Raw genomic sequence first — 20,974 nt, 5'->3', positions numbered from 1 at the left:
CATGGAAGCAGTTTAATGTTTGTTGAATAGAACTCTACCTCCCCCCACCTCAACCCATCCCCAGCTGCTTTTGAACGGTTCAACTGCTTTTCTTCTGTCAGATCCTTCCTTAATCTACTACCTGTCCCTGCCCCACCCCCTGTCTCCACTTTGGGCTCTTGTGCCCAAGTAAGACGTTTCCTCAGCAGCTCTGGGGGCTCTGCTGAATGCATCTTTGCACCTTGCCTCGAGGACAGTCCGGGAATAGAATGGACAGCACCTCTCTTTCCTTAGGCCAGCAGCTGTCCTCCTCTTTCTCCCTCATTTCCCTTTCTTTTCCACTCCTCTACACATATCTTTAGAAACTCTCCCTCTGCCACAGAAGGACTTCAGGACCGTGATCCTTTCAGAATAGCACTCTACATACAGTAAGTACAGTAAGATGCCTGGGCATGTCCTGGGAAGCAGGAGAAGCAGCAGGGTCCAACCCACCGCCCTACCTGAGGGACTGGGACTGTTAGGGGTAGTGGTTGCAAACCTCAGATCATATAATAGTGAATAATAACTAACACATACACTCATACACACACTCACACATTCACACACATTCACACTCACACACTCATACACACACATTCACAAGCTTTGCATAGCGCTTTAGATATATTACTTCACAACAACCCTGTGAGGTAGGTGCTATTATTATCCCCATTTTACAGATAAGGAAAAATACATCAGGCTGGCACATCCCTCTGTTGACTGACCATTTTCAGTACACCCTGGCTCCCTTTTTCCGAGACTTTCTCTATGAAGCTACACTTCCTTCCTATACTTCTTGAAGAGTTTGGGTACAGGATGTCCCTATGATCTTGTTCCTCTCTCTTCCTTTCCAACATGGGACTAAAACTGCAGATTTGCATGGGATGCAACTTATGAAAGAGAAGAAAGAGAGGAAGGGAGGCAAATGTGACATGAAGTAGAAAGAGCCTTTTATTTGAAGTCAAAAGATCTGACCTGAAATTCCAATATTGCTTCTGATGGCTGTGACTTTGGGCAATCCTTTTCTAGGCCTTCATTTCTTCCGAAAAAAATGATGGAGTTGGACTGGCTGATTTCTAAGGCTTCTTCCAGTTAGTTGTACTTGCAAGTGTCTTCCCTATGACCCTACAGCATTGTGGGTTCAGTTAAAGTATGTGCTTGGCCTAGTCTCCTCTTTCCTCTCCAAGGTTGGGACTCTCAGAGTTGGAAGGGACCCTAGGTCATCTAGTCCAACCACCTGAGAGGCATCCTTGAGAGGTAATCTAGCTTCTGCTTAAAGATCTACACTGATATGGAATTCTTTACTTCCTGAGGCAGCTTATTTCACTCTGGGGCTGTCCTCATCATAGGAAAATTTTCATTCAACTAAGTGTGATTTCTGCTTCTCTGTAACTCTCCCCCATTTTCTTCTAGTTATACCTTCTGAGGTCAAGGAAGACAAGTCTAGCCCCTTCTTTACGTGGCAGTCCTTCAAATACCTTAATCACATCCTTCCTCTATCTTCTCCATACTCAGTTCATTCAATGGAACCTCGTATAGCATGGCTTTGGCTTCCCTCACCATCCTGGACACCCTCCTCTGTGTGTGTTCAAGCTCGTCAATGGTCTTCTTAAAATGGAGCACCTCTAACTAGATAAAATATGTCAGACGTGCTCTGACCAGGATAGGAATCAATGAGACTGCCACCTCCTTCACCTTCTTCCTTTTTCTTTGCTTATATAGCCAATTCCACAGAGAGAGTATAATAGAAGACTTGAAGACTGATGAATCTCCTTTTAAAGATGTACCACCACCATGGTCAGACATTAACATCATGTAGATGCTTACAGACATGTAGGCTTCCTTCAGGGTTTAGTATGTAGGCTTTTCCCGGGTGACTTAACCTTTTGTGCTTTTCTCAGATACTATGACTTGGTAGCTAGATCTTCTTGAGATTTGCCTTGCAACGATCACCTAGACATTATATGTATCTTTTTCTCTCTTCCCACTTTTTTTTTTGTGGCTACCCAGAATAGGTACATGTACTTCATGAAAACATTTGTTCATGGAACTTTTAGTGCTGCATTTAGCTAGCATGATTGTTTTCCCCTCATTTCTTCAGCAAGCTATCTCCAATGTTGTCATTTTCCTCTTGGCTTGGAAACTTCTAGCTGTTTAAATGTTAGTTCTGTAAGGGTTCTGTAAACCCTTCTTTTTTTCTCTTGTTGGCATTCTTCTTGTTCTTATTTTTGTTCTTCTTTCCCTTGAGTAAGTGTAAATGGAAGTAGACCTACACACTCACGTCCTATTACCGGAGTGGGCTGAGCCCCCAAAACAGTAGACCCAGATCTGCCAGTATGAACTCTGGAGACATGGGAAATGTTGGGGGACAGAAGAATAGATGGCTCGGGAAGGAGAGAGTGAGGTTCTGAAAAGTGGGGAAAAGTGTAAGATAATACTTGTATGGTCTACCTGACAGGGTTGGGGATAAAGTACTTTGCCATCTTTAACATGCTTTAGAAAGGGGAAGTAATAGCTGAGCCTTCCCAACCCATCATTTTAGCTTGCAGCATATTTTATCAAGTATTATTACTGTACTCCCCTGAGGGCCTGTGCTAGGTTGTTGCTTTGGTTAAGCATTTTGTTTATTTCCTGAGGGTCCAGGTAACCTAACAGATAGGTCTTTGTCTCCCTGAGTGGGGGCCAATTTTAACCAGCTCCTTGGAGACCATCTTCTCTTTGCATATTTAGAATGCTGTAGAGCTCAGAGGGGCTTGGCATAATAGTTTATGTGACCTAGGCAGGGCTGGGTTGGGCTGGGTTGGGCTGGGCTGGGGCTGGGGCTGGGGCTGGGGCTGGGGCTGTGCTGAATTGGGGTTGGGGCTGGGGCTGGGACTGGGGCTGGGGCTGGGGCTGGGGCTGGCCTGGGCTGGGACTGAAGCTGGGGTTGGGCTGGGCTGCTGCTGCCTCCCCTCAGCTCCACTGCTAAGAGGCAAGTGGTTTTGATTACCTCACTTGGCATTTCCTATTTTGCCTTGCTGAGCTACACGGGTCTGTGTGTTCATCTGCTGAGTTAGGCTTTAGGATGAGAAATAAGATACCAGGGTATGACCTGCCTGAGCGCTGTGCATCTCTTCTGCTGAAATTCAGAGTTGGGTGCCATAGATCATAGGATTGTAGGCTTCAGGATGGAAAGAATCTTAGAGAACCAATCTAGCCCCCTCAGAAGAGAAGCTGTGACTTGCCCAAAGTCTTGGAGCTAGTAAGTGTTCGAGGCAGAATTCGAACCCACTATCGTTCGGGTTCCAGGCCCAGCACTCTGTGCACTACACCATTCTCCATCTGGGGGACAGGTTGTTTGGGGGTGGAGTGGGAGGGATGGGTCTTGGCTACCCAGACAGAAGAGCTGCCTTGTTGCCCTGAGGAGCCAATGTTGTGCTGGTAGAAAGGGAGGATCTAGAGTCAGAGAACCTGGGTTGGTTCTGTTATTTGTCACTTTATTTCCTTGGGTCTCAGTTTTCTCATCTGTATAAGGGAGTTAGGAGGGGCTTGACGAGATGGCCCCTTCCAGCTCCAAGTTTTTGATCCTATGGCCTTAGAGAGCTTCTTAACCTGGGCTCCTCCACCAAAGGGAAGATTTGGGGGTAGAGGTGTGTTTGTGAACTTGAATGGGAAAAAATACATCTTTATTTCAATGTCATTGAAATTCCTTTGTAATGCCATGTATTCTGTTTTATGCTTTTAAAAATGCTACTTTATTAAGGCATCCACAGGCTTCACCAGACTGCCAAAGGGGACCATGCTACAAAAAAAGGGTTTAGATCCTCTGATTTAGTCCAACAAATACACTGGGTTTGTTTTCTTATCTGTAAAAGAAGGGGAAATAACTTGCCCAAGCTTATATAGATAATAAAATAGCAGAGCCAGGTTTTGAAGTCAGGTCCTCTGATTTGAAACCTAGTGCTTTTATTTTTTGAGCCAGTTGGGGTTAAGTGACTTGCCCAAGGTCACACAGTTAGTGAGTGTTTGAGATCAGATTTGAACTTGGGTCTGCCTGACTCTAGGGCTGCTGTTCTATCCACTGTACCACCTAGATGCCCCCAAACTCAGTGCTTTTTCTACTCTACCACACTCAAAGGACCTGGGTTGACTCTCATCTTCTCTTCATGATCTTTGTGATTTCTAGGTTCAATTTAACTTGTTCCATGTGAGCGTCTTGAAGGTAGGGAATTTTTACCTTTCTTTGTTTCCCCAGTGTGCCAAGGCACAGGGCCTAGTACATAAGAGGCGCTTAATGAATCTTTATTGGCTGACTGACTTTGGCGAAGTCACTTTTCCTATTTTGTCTCAGTTTCTTCATGAAAAAATGAATGAATGAAAAAGCATTTATTAAATGCCTACTATGTGTGAGGCACTCTGCTATGGGATACAAAAATAAAAGAAAGTCCCTGCCCTCAATTCTTTTTTTAAAATAATTTTTATTTTTTGTTATTCTGAACTTGACAAATACCAACAAATATGAACATTTCCATATGAAAGGACAGAAAGAGTTTGTACATGAACACAAATTCATATGTATGAATCTCTGTGATATGCAGTTAGGTTTTTTTAAAGTATAAATTTAACAGGTTAGTTTCAAAGTTGCCTACTTGTCTTTGTCTCCTTCTGAAATTCCTTTAACAATTAAAAAAATTTTTTAATAACCCTTTTCTTTTCTTTCTTCTTTTCTTTTTGGCATCATTATCACTCCCCTATTATCCCCTGAATTTTTCTTAAGAGCTCCCTTATAACAAATAAGCGTAGTTAAGCAAAAGAAGTCCATCTACATGTTGACCATGTCTGATAGTATATTCATCTCATTCTGTACCTCAAGTATATCTCTCTTTTTTTTTTATTTAAATTTTTTAATTTTTTTTGCTTTTTTGGAGGGGGGAGGGCAGGGCAATTGGGGTTAAGTGATTCGCCCAAGGTCATATGGCTAGTGTTAATTGTCTGAGGGTCCTCCTGACTGCTGGGCCAATGCTCTATTCACTGCGCCACCTAGCCACCCCCAAATATATCTCTTTTCTGTTAGGAGATTGGTAGCATGCTCTTCCTAGCTTTGTGACCCTGAGCAAGTCACTTAACCTTTGCTTGCCTCAATTTCCTCATCTGTAAAATCTGGATAATAATAGTACCTACTTCCCAAGGTAGTTTTGAGGATCAAATGAGAAAATAATTGTAAAGCACTTAGTACAATGCCTGGACACATAGTAAGTGATATCTAAATGTTATCAATCAGAAATTCTTATGTCTTTCAGAGTAGTTTTTCAACACAATGTTATAATCATTGCATAAATTATCCTACTCTGCTCTGCAGAGGTTCCTGCCAGTCTTTCTGGATTTCACCAAATCTGTCCCTTTCTTCATTTCTTACAGTGCAACCATATGCTACTACATTCATAGATCATAGAAGGAACTTCCCTTCTAGTGGGGGTAGACTTCACTTGCATAGGAGCAGTGGCCAGGGAAGGGAGTTTTGGTCTGGGAAATCATGGAGACTGTAGACAGATGGCAAGATTACTGGGGTGGAGGCAGGATGGGATATGAAGCAGAGTCTGTTCTGGGTCTGGTCGGGTTTGTACTCCTCAAGGCGGTGATTCCTGTCTTGCTTTTTCCCCTTTCCAAAGCTAAGTAGGTTGACTTTTAGCATCTGGGGTATGGAGGGGGCATATTAATATATTCTGTATTCATCGGGAGGAGTTGTAAGATGGCACTGGTGAATGGCTGGGTGGAATTTGAATCTCATTCTGATAAAATGAGGGGGTTGGTAAGATTATCTTTCAGATACCTTCCAGCTCTAACAATCTGTGATTCTATATGAATACTTTTGGAAGAGTTTCTCCAGATTTATTCACATGTTTTGTGTCTTTAGTTGCCCTGTTCTTTTTAGTTTTAGGTCTTTCCAACCTTTGGGAGGTTATTTTTTTTACCTTGAAAAATTTTTGTTCATTGTGAATCAATAAGCATTTATTAAGTGCCTATTGCATGCCAGGCACTAGGAATGTAACACTCTCAAAGAGAAAAATCTCCTGAATAAAACCCAATGTAACCATATGGTCAGAATTAGTTTTATTTTTAAAAAAGAATTGTACTTTTACCTAAAAATAATGACTTATTTACTCTTGTCCTGTTCTGATGTATACATAGTGTAAAGTTTTATGGATTTGATTTTTTTTAATGTAATCGTTATTGGTATATACTGAAAGAAATATTGGATCTAGATTCAAAGGACCTGGGTTGGGACCCTAGCTCTGCTACTTACTAGTTATTAAAAAATGCTTGGAGACTTCCCATTATGAGAGTCTTAACATAATGGTGTCTGGATTAAGTCCTAAGGTTTGGACTTTTTTGCTTCAGGTGTGTGGGCCTGGGAGGAGACCAACTGACATAAAGGAGGGAGGGAAGTAAGGACCTCCTGGCCCACATCTTCCTTTCAGCTCTTGAGAAACGCAATAGTTGACATGCAAAGTTCAGACAGGCTGTCCCAACAGATTATATCCAAATTTGGCCAACAAATGACTGGGTCCCTCCTTGCTGTTAGCAGGCTCCTGACATGTCATCTACTGTATAGAGTTCTAGGGACCCTTCCTGAGGAGGCTGATTAATTCTGCAGGGGGATCTGGGTAATGTTAAATTTTACAATAATATAACTAAAGATTTTGTTCACATTCTGATTCTTTGTTTCACTCTTTTGGAGTGTAGAATTCTAGAGTTGTAAGATACAAAGGTTAAAAAAATAAAATAATAAAAAAGAAACATCTCCTTGGAGTAGATGAAGAAGCCAGTTCAGCTTAAACCAAACCCACTTTATAGTTTGTGATCTCTGTGTGTGTGATCCCCTTCTGTGTTCACACTGATTGAAGACCTATCCTGTATGCATGAGATGGATACAGCCCTAAGAAGGTAGTTTCATAGGTGGTACTTCCAATTAGCGTTCATATACAATGTCCAAACTGCCTTAAATTTTTTTGACCATCTTTGACAACACTAACTACTGGTTCTTTTACTTCCTCTTGACCCAACTACTGGTGCTCAAAGAGCACAAGCACATGCACATTGGGAAAAAAAACACTCAAGAGCTGTTAGTTCTCCCTAGCTTGACGTTTAAGGGCCACCATCACCTGGCTCCACCTTCCCCATGCAACATTCAGTACCACAACTCATCAGCATGGATCCTCTATGCTAGGCAGCCTGGTCACCTCATCATCCCCTCACATGTCACCCCCATCTTTATTTTTTCCTCTCCTGGAATTTTTTCCTTATTTGTGTCATGAGAAGAGTTCTATAATGGAAGTTAGGAGACCAGGGGGCCAGCCCCAGCTGTGCTTCATCATTTTAGACAAATCACTTTTCCTTTCTGGGAAGAGAATCACTTTTCTCTTGTGTAAAAAAAAAAAAAACCAAGGTTGGATTTGGTGTCCCTTTTAATTCTGACTTATGATTCTGTAACTGTGAGCTGTGATCATTATTGTTGTTAATTATTATGACATTCTCATCTTTATGTTAGATGGAGCTCAGATTGAAATGATCTTGGGATAGGTCAGTATTTTGGTATTATTCTTTTATGTTTAGGATTCACTTGTCTTGATGCATAAAGTGATAGATTTTATTTTGTTTTATTTTTGTAACTGAATAAAGGAATTGGGATGCAGGATCATCTTCTGTCGGCTGCAACTTTAGTAGCAGACAGGATGACAAGGGGTGGTGATATGTATTTGCTACCGTTATCACATTTTGATTTCTTCTGCTAGATTTCTATATTATTACAAGCTTTTCATTCAATATAGTTTGGAGGTTATGAAAGTTTGGTATGGTAACATCTGTTAAAAAACATTTTCAATTTTTTTTTTTTGTGGCTTATGTTATGTCTGGGTGATTATGGGTAATTATCTGTGATAATGCTTTTGTTCCAATACAGTTTATTTGTTGAGTTCTCTAGGATAATTTGAGGTTTGTATTTGCAGTACAGAGTTTTGTTGTCTTTTAATGAAGAATATCAAGCCTATCCATGGCATATAATCTTGACCATTTCATTATATCTTTCTAGGTTTTTGGTAGTTGCTAAATATTTGCAACCTCCAGTAATATGTGGTATGGTTTCTGTTTCCTTGCAAAGTTTACAGGATTGACATGTTAGAACTTTTTAAGAATGAGCTTTCTGTAGTTTCTGGTAGCAATGACCTAATCCTGTTTTGCTCCCCTGAACCTCTCTTTTTCTGATAACAAATGAACTTGATGCAGTCATTTAAGTGCTCAGGGCTTCTTGTCAGTAATTGAATTCATGGAGGGCCTTTTGGTTCCATTCTTGGATCTTAGTTGTTTCCTAGACTCCATTTGGAGGTAGTCCAGTGACATTCAGTAACTCTAGTAGCATCCCAAATGTCTGTTGTCAGCCTCTACTATTTCTTTGGGAAGTAATGTCTATTTATTTGGGAAATATTTTTGTAAATTTTCAACCTATCAGTGCCCCTCTTTATTTTGGAGAAGGAAGTGTTCATTTTTTTTTTTTTTTGGCTACCTTGGGATAGAGGAATTAATATTAACATTCCTCTCATTTTTCTCATCTTTTTCAATTGAGTTCAGCTAAAAACAGTCCTGGGGAAAGTAGATATCTTGTTATTAGTGTTTTATATTTAATGTTCTGTGGACTATTGCACAGGTGGGCAAAATAACTGTTTTTTTTGTAACTTAATTTTTCGGATGTAAATTCATCTTCTGTAGGTTTACTGAAAGCATCTTTGGATCAACTGTAATAGCCAACAAGAAACAAGAATAATATGTAGCTCATCCTGTTCCCACATCATTTTAATTTCTTTCACCAGGTCTTTCTGTTTGGAAAGCTTTTAATTCCACAGAGCTTGCAGATTATGAATATTTGATACTGCAACAGTTATTAAAAACATTGTTCTTAAATTTTTGTAGATCAATGGTATATTCTGGCAACTGTGGGCAACAGTTTTATCTAAAATATTGTGCTAATTCTGGTACAATTTATTTGTTGAATTCTCAGGGATACTTTGATGTATTTGAAGTATGGAGTTTTGTTATTTGCCACTTTATGAAAGAGAATGAGTTTCTGGCTTATAATTCTAGCCCCTGGATCATGTCTTGCTTAAATGTTTAATCCTTTTGCAATCTGCAAGGATGAGTTGCCACATCAATTAGTATGCTTTGTACCATTTCCTTGCATATAATCTGAATTGATTAATAAGTTTGGGTCTTAAGAACAACTCATTTGTAATTTTTTTGTTCTTTTTTGATCTTCAATTGTTATCACATATACATTTTCTATGCACACAATTCTATGACAGCCATTTGTTCAGAATTTCTTTTCTACATGTTGAGTTAGTGTGGATGTCACTCACAGAGAGTATTTTGGGATCATTTCCTAGATTTTAGGCATTTCGTAGACTTCATCTCGAAAGCAACCATTTTCAGTTAGATTTGACAAATCCAGTGGCAGGTGCTTACTTGTTAGCCTTCACTATCATTTGGTGAAGCAATGTTGGTTTGTTCCCAGACTGTTTCTATACATTAATAATCTGCTTATTGTGTGCTCTGAGAAAATCTATCAATCTTCTTTTTCAGTTTTGATGATGAAAATTTTGTCTTTCTATACCTGTCTTAGGTTGATATTAATTTTATACTGATTTTTGTGAATACACTTTGGAAATCTTGTTATTTTTGTTACTATTACATTTTTAGTTCAAATACAATTCAGTTTTAAAATATTTAAAGCACCTACTATGTTCATGTGTAGTAACCCACTCCCCAACTTAATTTGCATTGGCAGAACTCACATGATCATATAGCCACTGAACTGGGATTAGAACTCTGGTTATCTGATTCCAAATCAATTCTATTTCTACTGTGTATTTACTGAGTTGATCAGTAGACTGTCTCCCCTTGAGAAAGTAACTTTCTTATTTTGGTGTTTGTACCCCTAATGGAGATACAAATGGCACTCAGTAGGCGTTTAATAAATGTTTGTTCATTAATATGAACTTCATTGTACACGTAGTTAAGATGATCCTGTTAGTTTTCCACAGGTTTCTCTATGCATTTTGAATTTAGTGCTTTAAGCTAGTAGATTATACATAGTAAATTATTAATGATGTGGTATTTGCACTTTTATTAATCAGGAATGATTCTGGGCACCTAAGAAGTTGAAACAAGCTTATTATATAGTTGGTCACATTTACATATGTGTTTACAATTAACAAAAAGTGCTTTCCTTTACTATGAACTCTCTAAATTAGGTAGCAAAGTGGTTTCCTTATTTTTTAAGTGAGGAAATTGAGGCCAGGATCTTAACAGCTGGTTAATGTCACAACCAGGATTCAAACCCAGATTTTTTGATTTCCAACTCCAGTGTATTATCCACTGTGCCATATGGTTTATAGACTGTCAGCCCCATGAGGTCAGGGACTATTTCATTTTTGTCTTTGTATCCCTAATGACCGGCACAGAGGCAAGTCTCCATCTGGTATATTTCTATCCCATATCAGTTAACCAGTGAATGTCAGTTCTTTCTTATAAAGGGATATTGTTTAGAAGGTAGAACAAAGATAAAAGTATAAAACGTTTCTCCCTAACCCTGAAGGTATACTATCCCTCTTATACACATACAGGGTCCCTGGAGAAAGTGGACTCAAACTTGAAGTCAAAGCATACTAGCACCTAAGCCTTGAGAGTTCTTGGCTTTCTTTGTAGAATCCCTACCAAATTCACTTCTAGGTGTGGCATAGCCCATGGGCAAATCGTTCCCTTTCTCAGCTGGGCTGACTCTTTGAAGAATGAAATGTCTCAGATGCTAGGGAAGCATATTGCTTCAATGGGTCAAGAAGTCACGTCTCAGGTATGACTTCTCAGTGGACTCAGCTACTGTTGTGACCAGTTCTGGTGGTCTCTGCTACTGACTGGTGACTAAGGGGAATTCTGACAGTTTTGCTGTCTTTTTGAAGTTCACAAGTTCATAACCTGATTCATTTCATCTTTGAATACTCATTCACCTAAGATCAAGAAAGAATCAATTCAAAGAAACAGGCACCATGTATTCAGGGACACAAAGCAGGCAACAGGGTGGAGAGAGAAGGTAGCTGAAGCCGCTCTTCCTTCCCCAATCCAGATTTTCTTCATCCCCTTTACTTAAAAGCTATTGGGGAAGAGAGAAGGACAAAAAGGGATTGCACCACCACATAGCACCAGCCCCCTCAGTCACACATCACTAGTCTAGTGCCTAGAAGAAGGGTCTACATGTTGGATTGGAACCAGCCAGAGAATATTGTACATATCTAATTGGTCTCTCATTGGCCAGCCCTCACACCTACCCCCAACACAAGAAAATATACTTAGGGAAAGTTCTGATATGACACAAGTTCTGGTGGACTTTTCCCATCTACTACTTGGTAAATTGATTGGGAGGTTAGGAGGACATACCATTTCCCATCTCTTTTGAGTGTTCAGCTCTCTGGGGGCAGAGGTTTAGAATTTTGCTCATTCTCTGTGTTTACAATGACAATAAGAACTCCTTGTAGTCTCTTCCTTCTGACATTGTACTCCTCCTGTCCTTAGACTCTGCTCTCATCTCTTCTCCAGTATTTGCTCTCATGAGAATTTAAAAAATCTAGTGGTATTGTATTCACTAGGTAATAGATGCTCTCAGACTTCCTTATTTATAGTTCTTGGCTTGTTTTCAGGGATTTGTTCTGAAATAGCCTATGACTTCTGGGGCTGTACAATTAGCAGTCCTCCACAGACCCAGTGGATTGGTCCACTTCTCTTCGCTCTACCTCCCCCCCTACCCATGTGCGTCATCCCCACCCCCATCCTGTACATTGTAGGCAGCAGCTGAGTGAATTCACTTTTGCTCTCCTCTACTGCTTCAAACTCAGCCTGGCTGTGTTTCAACCTCTTTTATTTGGTGACATCATTTCCTGACCAACTTTCTCTAGCTAGAGATTAGCAGCTTCCTTGAAGTATCGCCTTTGCCCATCATCAAAGCCATTGTCCCTGACTTCTGTCCCAGTAACATCTCGGTATTGGTCTAAGGTTTGCAAAGTACTTTCCTCACAACAACCCTGGAGGTAGATAGTGAAGATATTGTTGTTCCCATTTTACAGGCAAAGAAACTAAGGCTCTAAGATGTAGTTCCCATAGCCAGGACATTTCTCAATTCAGTCAAAAGTCAAAAATCCACTCTTAAGACAAGTGCTCTTTCTGTTATATGGTAGCTGGGATGCACTCATTTACTGTATTGTGTTGCCAGTCAGGAAAACTTCCTGGATACAATTTTTAAAAGTGGTTTGTATGTTGAACCTGAGACCTTAAAAGCATAGAATCTTCAATTTGGTAGGAGCCTCAGAAGACCTCTCATCCAAACCTCACCTGGGTTAGTGTGGTTTCAGTAAGACATTTCTTTTCTTTATACTACATTCTACTTTCTCCCTTCTAAAAATTTTACAGTTTCCAAGACCTGATACTTCCTAGCTGTATGACCTTGGCCTAGTATTCAAATTCTCTGAACCTTGTTTCTTCTTTATAAAATGGGAATCTTTGCATGACCTGCCTTACTGGGCATCCAGCGAAAGTATTTTGTAAACCTAAAAGTTATACAGAAATGTGAGCTCCTTTTCTTCTACTCTGCCCCCTTGAATTAGGTTCTGATAATCCCATGGTTTTATAATAGAGAACTGGGGTGTACAAACCACCCCCACTTTATTGATGATAGAGATAGTTCTGGTTTTCATTCATTACTGTATGTCTCTATCACTATAGTTTTCAAATCTACTGCCTGGTTGCCCAGAAGGAAAATGACACAGAGGACCATCCTTGGTGACCCCAGCTCCTTCATGGTCTCCTTCCTTCATCTTTGCCAAGTCTCAGGGTATCTCAGAGTCTAGAGGCTTGAGCATCTTTCCGGAATGTGGAGATGAACATCTAGGGGTTTTGCTCACACTGCTACCTAGGCTTAGAATGTCCTTTTCCTCTCTCTCCCCTTGTTGAATTCCTAGAATTGTAGACTCTTGGAGTTGAAAGATGCCTTAAATATCAACTAGTTTTACAGATGAAAAAATGGAGGCCCTTAAAGATGTAAGAACTTCCCCAAAGTCACCCAGCTAATAAATGGCAGAGCTGAGCCTCAAATCACCTCCTCAGACTCCAGTTGCCTCTTTCTTCCTTTAAGCCTCATCTTGCATGCAAAGGCCAAATCCTCCAAGCCATCTCTGATTTCCCCTGATCGGTCTCCTGGGATCTCAGAGTTCTGTTTTGTACCTCTTTATTTCATGTAGCAAGTAGTTGATTTCTTTTTTACACTTTTAAAAAATATCATGCTCTAATCATCAATAGACATAAACATTTTGATATTAAAGGAAGAAAAAAGAGAATGAAATAAGAAACTGAACATTTTTTTTCTTTTTTGGAGGGGGGAAGGTAGAGCAATTGGAGTTAAGTGACTTGCCCAAGGTCACGTGGCAAGTTTTTGTGTTAAGTGTCTGAGGCTGGATTTGAACTCAGGTCCTCCTGACTCCAGGGCCAGTGCTCTATTCACTGCGTCACCTAGCCACCCCTAGAAACTGAGCTTCTTAGCAGATATTAGCGGACATTTAAGTTCCTTATGTTATGGATCTTGTCTCCTTTATTAGACTAGAGCCAGGGGTGGGGACCTGCAGCCTCGAAGACACATGTGGCCTTCTAGGTCCTTAAGTGTGGCCCTTTGACTGACTCCAAACTTAATGCAACAGAACCCCTTACTGAAAGGATTTGTTCTGTAAAACTTGGACTGGGTTGAAAGGCCACACCCAAGGACCTAGAAGGCCACATGTGGCCTTGAGGCCCTGAAGGTTCTCTACCCCTGGACTAGACCAGCAATTCTCAAACTTTTTGGTCTCAGGATCCTTTTACAATCTTAAAAATTGAGTACCTTCTCCCAAAGAACTTTTGCTTATATAGGTTTTGTCTATTGTGATTTACAATGCAAGAAGCTAAAATATCTTAGTATTATTATGAAAATAATTTTGACTTCTGCAAACCCCTGAAAGGTTCTGGGGACTGCAAGTGGTTCCCGGATCATACTTTGAGAGTCACTGGACTAGACTGTAAGGTCCATGAGGGCAGGACCGATTTCTTACCTAAATTTTGTACCTCCCTCAGTGACTAATATTTTGTACCTTCGTCAATACTCTGCACATGGTAGGAAGCGACAAAACCTCAAACTATATACATAGCTTCCTCTGAAGGCTGTCTAGATACAAAAACTTTGTGGTAGTTCCTACACCCTGCAGGTCCCTCAGGAATTTGTGCTACTAATGGGATAGCATTCACTGGATTGAAAGCTGCCAGTCCCAAGAGTCTGGAGAGAGCTTTAACGTAGACATAGTTGTTTATGTTTTGCTTTATAAATGTGCAGGGAGAGAAGAGGTTGAGAAATATAGCCTCAGCTGCAAGGCCAGCCTTCAGCCAGATTGTGACAGAGGTGAATTTTTTCTTTGGCAGGCTTCCTACTTTTCTTTTCAGCTCCCTGGCACCCTATAATAAAAATAGCTCATATTTAAGTACTTTCCTCACAAGAGCCTTGTAAGATAGATAGTTCAAATATTATTGTCCCCATTTTACATGTGAAAAAAGTGAGGCTCAGAGAGGTCATGAGACTTGTCCAAAGTTACACAGTACAGGAGACTGAGACCTGAGAAGAGGTGGTTTTCAGCAATAGGAAACAGCCAACCTCAAAGTATATAAAACCTCCTCTGAAGGCTGTCTAGATACTGGCTTTAGTAAGTGGTAGGGCTGGGACTCCAACCCAGGTAGGTAGACCTCCTGGCTCCAAGTCCAGCATTCTTTCCACTAACCCACTAGACTATTTACTGAGATGTTATAGCAAGGACAGAAGGACAAAACATCTCCCTTGTGAACTAATGCTCATCAATCTGGTATTTATACCCTCCCACGTATTCAAGGTTGAATTCAGTCCTTTAAGCCATTAGCTAAACAAAAAAAGATTTAACTTCCACAGGTATGTAGATTATAAAAAAATGGAATCATGGGATGTTAGAACTTGAAGATACATCAGATTATCTAGTCCAATGATATCAAATACAAATAGAAACTTAGAAAACCACTAACTGATGCTATCTCTGTTGTATTTTATTTTTATTTATTTTCTTAAACATTTCCCAATTACATGACAGCATTGCTGCTGATGGAGAGTTTGACATCTCTGATCCAACTGTCTCATTTTACAGATGTGGAAATTGACCCAGAAAAGGGAAGTGACTTGGCCCAGGTCTCACAGCTATTTAAGAGCAGATCTGGGACTCTCGACTTTTTTTTTTGGAGGGCAACTGGGGTTAAGTGACTTGCCCAAGGTCACATGGCTAGTTTTTTTGTGTGTGTTAAGTGTCTGAGGCCAGGGCCAGTGCTCTATTCACTGCGCCACCTAGTCACCCCTAGGGACCCTTGACTCTTAACCTCTTGACTCTGGGCCAGTGCTCTTTCCAATCTATTAATGGCCGAAGACATAGGTGTTGTCTGAAGGCAGGCACCATGCTTATTTAGGTGTAAAAGGTGTTTTGAGGCAGGTGTCTTCCCAGTGCCCCGTGAATTATACCAATGAGAGAGGATGCCTAGAAATGGTGAGATTTTAAGTGTCTTAAATTGGGGATATCCCAGATATGTCTAGATAGATAGTATAGGAGTAGTGGTTAGAATTTTAAGTGTAGATTAGTGGAAGAAGGAATGAAAAATGTTTGCATGTATCAATGGATCTTTAGACTTAGAATGAAAGTTTTTCTCCTTGTTATACTAGATGCTAAATTATTCTTTATTTTCAATCAACAAACATTTATTAAGTCCTCTTTTGTATAGAACACTATTTTAGGCTGAGTGAGATACAAAGTTTAAATAACACATGGTCCCTAGTTTGATAAGATACACTCATAGGTAACTTATGATACCCAGTACTACATGGTAAGTTTATTAGAGAGATAGAAAACAAGGTATGTGAAGTCTGATAGAAAAGGTTGAAACTGGAGATGGGGGAAAGTGTCACAGAGGAGAGATCTAATTAGGATTGAACTCTAAAGGCTGAAAGGGTAGCTAGGTGACACAGTGGAGAAAGTGCCACCTGAAGTCAGGAAGACTTGAGTTCAAATCTGGCCTCAGACATTTATTAGCTATGTGGCCCTGGGCAAGTCACTTAGTCCCCTTTTGCCTTATTCTCCTCGTCTGTAAAATGAACTGGAGAAGGAAATGGCAAATCAGTCCAGTATCTCTGCCAAGACAACCCCAAAAGGGGTCACAAAGAGTCGGACACAACTGAAATGACTGGACAACAACAATAACAACTACAAGATTAGTAGGAATTCAGTAAGTGAAGGGGGAAAGGAAATTCCAGTTTTACTTTTTTTTGCTTTTTTTTTTGGAGGGGGGAAGGCAGGACAAATGGGGTTAAGTGACTTGCCCAAGGTCACATGGCTAATAAGTGCTAAGTGTCTGAGGCCAGATAGGAAATTCCAGTTTTAGAGGTAAGGAAAGCCTCAATTTGGAGTAGAGAACCTGGGTTCAAATTCCAATTCTACTATTTACCTCCTGAATGACCACAGATAGATCACTTTAGCCCTCTGGGTCTCAATTTTCTGATCTATAAAGCAAGGTGATTGGATCAGATGACCACTACAGTCCCTTCTTATTCTATGTTTTTTTTTTTTTTTGATAGCTGTTATCATTAGAGGAATCCAGTTTGGCTAGAGAGTAGAATGAGTGCAGGGAAGGTATAGGAGAGAGACTGAAAAGGTTGAGTGGGACTAGATTGTGGAGGACTTTGAATGATCAGGCAAAGAAGTTTGGCATCTACTTGGTAGATGAGAGGGAGCCTCTGAAAATTTTTGAGAAGTGGCCAGAACTATATGTAAGAAAGACCAGAGCTATAAATGGGCTTTGCCTGGAGTAGATCATGAGGTCTGATTCCAACCTTGCTAACTTCCTCCCATGCTCATACCCCAAATTGTTTTAAAGATGATATTGAGTTTAAATAAAATTGACTGGGACTTTTTGGAGTAGGCAAAATAGTCACAGAACATGAAGACTGGGATATTTGGAAAGGGGGCAGTGCCATATTATTGCTTTCATGATAATAGGGGATTTTATGGTATAAATGTGTATATGAGCCTTAGTTTTCTTCTAACCCTGAGTCAGGATACTTTTCTTAGTTCTTCCCACCCAAACCCAGTTTATGCCTAACCCTATGGTAACTAGAGGAGAGTTAAGAAGGATTCTGCCCTACCCCCATCCCACTTTCACCTCTACCCCCACCCCAGGAACTAGGGAAGGGTTTGGGAAAGGATAACAAGTTGGAGGGGCAGGGTGACAGATTCTGTCACTCTCTTTTAATTGCTCAGAGGCCAAGGTGATAAAGTATCAACTAGAATGAACCAAGAGAAGATAGATGATAGGGATGCCCTTATATAGTCTAGGCATCAGCTAAGTGAATTCACTCCTATTCTCTACACCCCAACCCCAATATGGATGTCTTTCAGGGGACTTCTTCTGGTGATACAAAACAGAATCTTTATTTTTAAAAATGTTTTTACTGATAGCTTTTGTTTTTAACATACCCTAAATTTCCCTCTGAAGCCCTTGTCCCAGAGAGCCATATTTCTTATTTCTATTGCAGGGCAATTCCTTTGGCAATGGCAATTGCAGGTCCTCCTGACTCCAGGGCTGGTGCTCTATTCACTGCACTACCTATCCACCCCTTTTATTTCTATTTTAAAAGAAAAATAAAAGAGTAAGAAAAAATATTAGCAAATCTGGCTTCCAGTCTTGTTATTCCACTGAAATTGCTCTCTCCAAAGTTACTAATCTTCTCTTCCTTGCTAAATCCAATAGTCTTATTTCAGTCCTCATTCTCCTTGATCTCACTGTAGCCTTTGGCACTGTTGATCTGTCTCTCCCCTCCTGGATACTCTCTTCTTCCAGGTTTTTGGGATACCATTGTCTCTCCTGGTTCTCCCCCTACCTTTCAGACTGCTTCTTCTCTGTCTCCTTTGCTGGATCCTCCTCCAGATCATGCCCTCTAAACATAGGTGTCCCTCACAATTCTGTCCTGGGCCCTCTTCTCTTCTTCCTCTATCTTACTTCACTTAGTGATCTCATCAGCTCCCATGGATTGAATTATCATCTCTGTTGATGATTTTCAAATCTACTTTTCCTGCCCCAATCTTTCTGCTGACCTCCAGTTTCCCATTTCCAATTGCTCTTCAGATAGCTCAAACTGAGTGTCCAGTAGACAATTTTAAACTAGGTAAGTCCAAAACAGAACTCATTGTCTTTCCCCTTAAACACTCTCCTCTCTTACCTTCCCTGTTATAGAGGGCAACACCATCTTTCCCATCACCAAGGGTCTCAACCTAGGAGCCATCTTGAATTCCTATCATCTTCCACTGCCATATCCAAGCTGTTGCCAACTCCTGTCAATTTCACCTTTTCTACATCTCTTGAATATGCCCCCTTCTCTCCTCTGACACTACCGCTCCTCTGGCTACTGGCCCTCATCACCTCATGCCTGGATTATTGCAATACTGGTGGGTCTGTCTACCTTAAATTTCTCCCCATTCTAATCCATTCTCCATTCAGCCACGAAAGTGATTTTCCTAAATTGAAGGTCCAATCATGTCACTCTCGCCACTTGGTAAACTCCAGTGGTTTCCTATTACCTCCAGGAACAAATACAAAATGCTCTGTTTGGCCTTTAAAACCCTTTTCAGTCTGACCTTTCCGTTCTTCTTGCATTTTATTCCAACAGATGATCTTCAACCTAGTGACATTGTCCTCCTGGCTGTTCCATGAACAAGACACTCTATTTCTTGACTCTTGGAATTTTTTCTGGCTGACCTCCATGCCTGCAAGGTTCTCCTTTCTCTGTTCTGACTCCTGACCTCCCTGCCTTCTTTTGGGTCCCAACTAAAACCTTCTACAGGAAGTCTTTCCCAACCACTCTTCATTTCAGTGCTTTCCCTTCTGTTAATTATTTGCTATTTATTCTATATGTAACTTGCTTAGTATATATTTGTTTACATGTTGTTTACCCAGTTAGATTGTAAGGTCCTTGAGGGCAGGGACTGTCTTTTGTCCCTTTTTGTATCCACTGCTTAGCACAGTGCCTGGCACATAGTAGGTGCACAATAATTTGATTGATAAAAATGATAAATACATATTTAAAAAAAAGGGATTCCAATACAATGTTCTATGCCCATGAACCTCCCATCTCTGCAAAGGAATTGGGGGAAGTGAATTTTCATATTTCTTCATTAGGATCGAGCTTATTTCTTGTAATTTTGTAACATTTTAAAAATTGCATATAACAGAATCTTATCGAGGACCTTGGGACCCCAAATTTGTTCTTTATAAACCTTGCTGAGCAGCATGTTATGGCTCCATTGTATGGGGAAATACACAGCCCCATCCTTCCTGCTCCCCATCAGTTCTTTTTCTTCAAAAGACTCATCCCTTCTCCCCTCACTCCCAGCTCCTACATTTCTAGTGAGCTTTATGACTCAACTGCATCTAGGAATGCTCAAATAATTTAACAGTTTTTTTTTTCTGAGGAGGGGGGGAAATTGAGAGCAAAATCCACATCTGTTTTTGATAGACCTCACCACCCTGCAATGGAGCCTAGTGAATAAGAAGCCCTTATCTTTGTTGAGAGGAAGAGAAACTCAATTTCCCTGACCCCCGATTGGAGAAGAAGACAGAAATTAATCCATCCAGTCAGGCTTACAGAGTGAATTTGTTTAAAAATGGAAGTTAAATGAGGCATTATGGGTACTCTGGGCCTTTCCTCCCAAAGGGCATTTGCCCAGCCTCTTTTAGGATGACGTTACCTTTTTCAGATTTTGTTCCAGAGGGTTTGGGGAACCACAGAGGCCTTTGACCTTTGGGTTATTTGACCTTGATCACCTGGCATCATGGGAATGTGCCAGACTGCTGTGTAGAGGTCGTCCTGCTCTGACTTTCTCACATCCCTGGTGAGGAGATGTCTAATGTGATGCCTATAGCCCCAAGAGTTGAGTTTGTCAGAACCTGTCTAGTTTTCTCTCTTTTTTTTTTTTTTATTGCTTTCTTATTGCAGAGCAGCCACCGACCTTTCTCTCAGATCTCTAGCTTTCCACCCCTCCCCCTTCTGTACTTCCTCATCTCCTTATCTCTCTTGCTGGAAGACTCCCAGTTTCAATTCAAGGGAAGAGACTTCAGTTCCTTCTGAGCAGCAGCTGTTCCCTACTTTTGGCAGTGCCCTGGACCTGCCTCCACTTCCTTCCCTTTCCTGAGTCCCAGGGAGACCCATTCACCAGCACCTCTTGTGCAAAATTGGAACTAGAAAAAATCTACAGAGGGGAGGGCCTGAGAATCCAGGGGAACTTCAGCAGGTGCTACAGGTATCATTAAACCTGATGATCTTACCCCTGTGCAAAGGACCCTCATTCCTCTGTTGTCTTCTCCTTTTCCTCCATCTTTTCCTCCATCTCTTCCTTGGTTGCCTCTTTTTCTTTCCTCCCTCTCTTCCTCCATCTTTCTGTACCTCCTCTTTCTTCTTCTGCTTTCTCCTCTGCCTCCCCCTCCTCCTTTCCCATGTACTACTAACCTGCTCTTTTGTGCCCTCTCCCTGGGGTGGTTCTGGCTTCTCTCCCCTCACCCAGCCATTTGGCTCTTCTGTCTCTGGTGCCAGGAGAAGTGGGGTTTGGCCTTGTTTAGGGAGCTATGCAGGGCCAATCTGTGTCTCCTCAGGGACTTTCCCAAAGGCAGCCTCCTAATACTGCAGAGTATTAGGGTTCAGCTAGAGCTAAGCATTTGTGGAATGGACTGCACTTTGGGTAGGGATAATAATAGTCCTCCCTTCCTTCCTTCCTTCCTTCCTTCCTTCCTTCCTTCCTTCCTTCCT

The 20,974-nt window shown here is 40.9% G+C and overlaps 1 protein-coding gene across 4 annotated transcripts in view; it reads left to right on the top strand.

Moving 5' to 3' along the window:
* PLEKHA2 (pleckstrin homology domain containing A2) overlaps nucleotides 1-20,974 on the top strand; it is a 137,086-nt gene that overhangs the window by 779 nt on the left and 115,333 nt on the right. Inside the window, exon 2 of one of the 4 annotated variants that reach the window (XM_069075859.1) lies at nucleotides 4,184-4,219. The exons of 1 other annotated variant lie outside the window; for it this stretch is intronic. The gene's annotated coding sequence lies outside the window, so the exon portion shown is untranslated. Of the gene's footprint in view, nucleotides 1-3,093; nucleotides 3,260-4,183; nucleotides 4,220-18,866; nucleotides 18,946-20,974 lie in introns of those variants that run through there. 2 more of the 4 variants (XM_069075862.1, XM_069075861.1) reach the window with 2 other exon arrangements.

This window comes from Petaurus breviceps, unplaced genomic scaffold (assembly GCF_028583685.1).
Source record: "Petaurus breviceps papuanus isolate PSGF00001 unplaced genomic scaffold, PetGlider_PUasm1.0 90919, whole genome shotgun sequence".
Classification (NCBI taxonomy): domain Eukaryota; kingdom Metazoa; phylum Chordata; class Mammalia; order Diprotodontia; family Petauridae; genus Petaurus; species Petaurus breviceps.
Note: the sequence above shows the minus strand (reverse complement) of the source record. Positions and strands in the feature narration are given on the sequence as shown.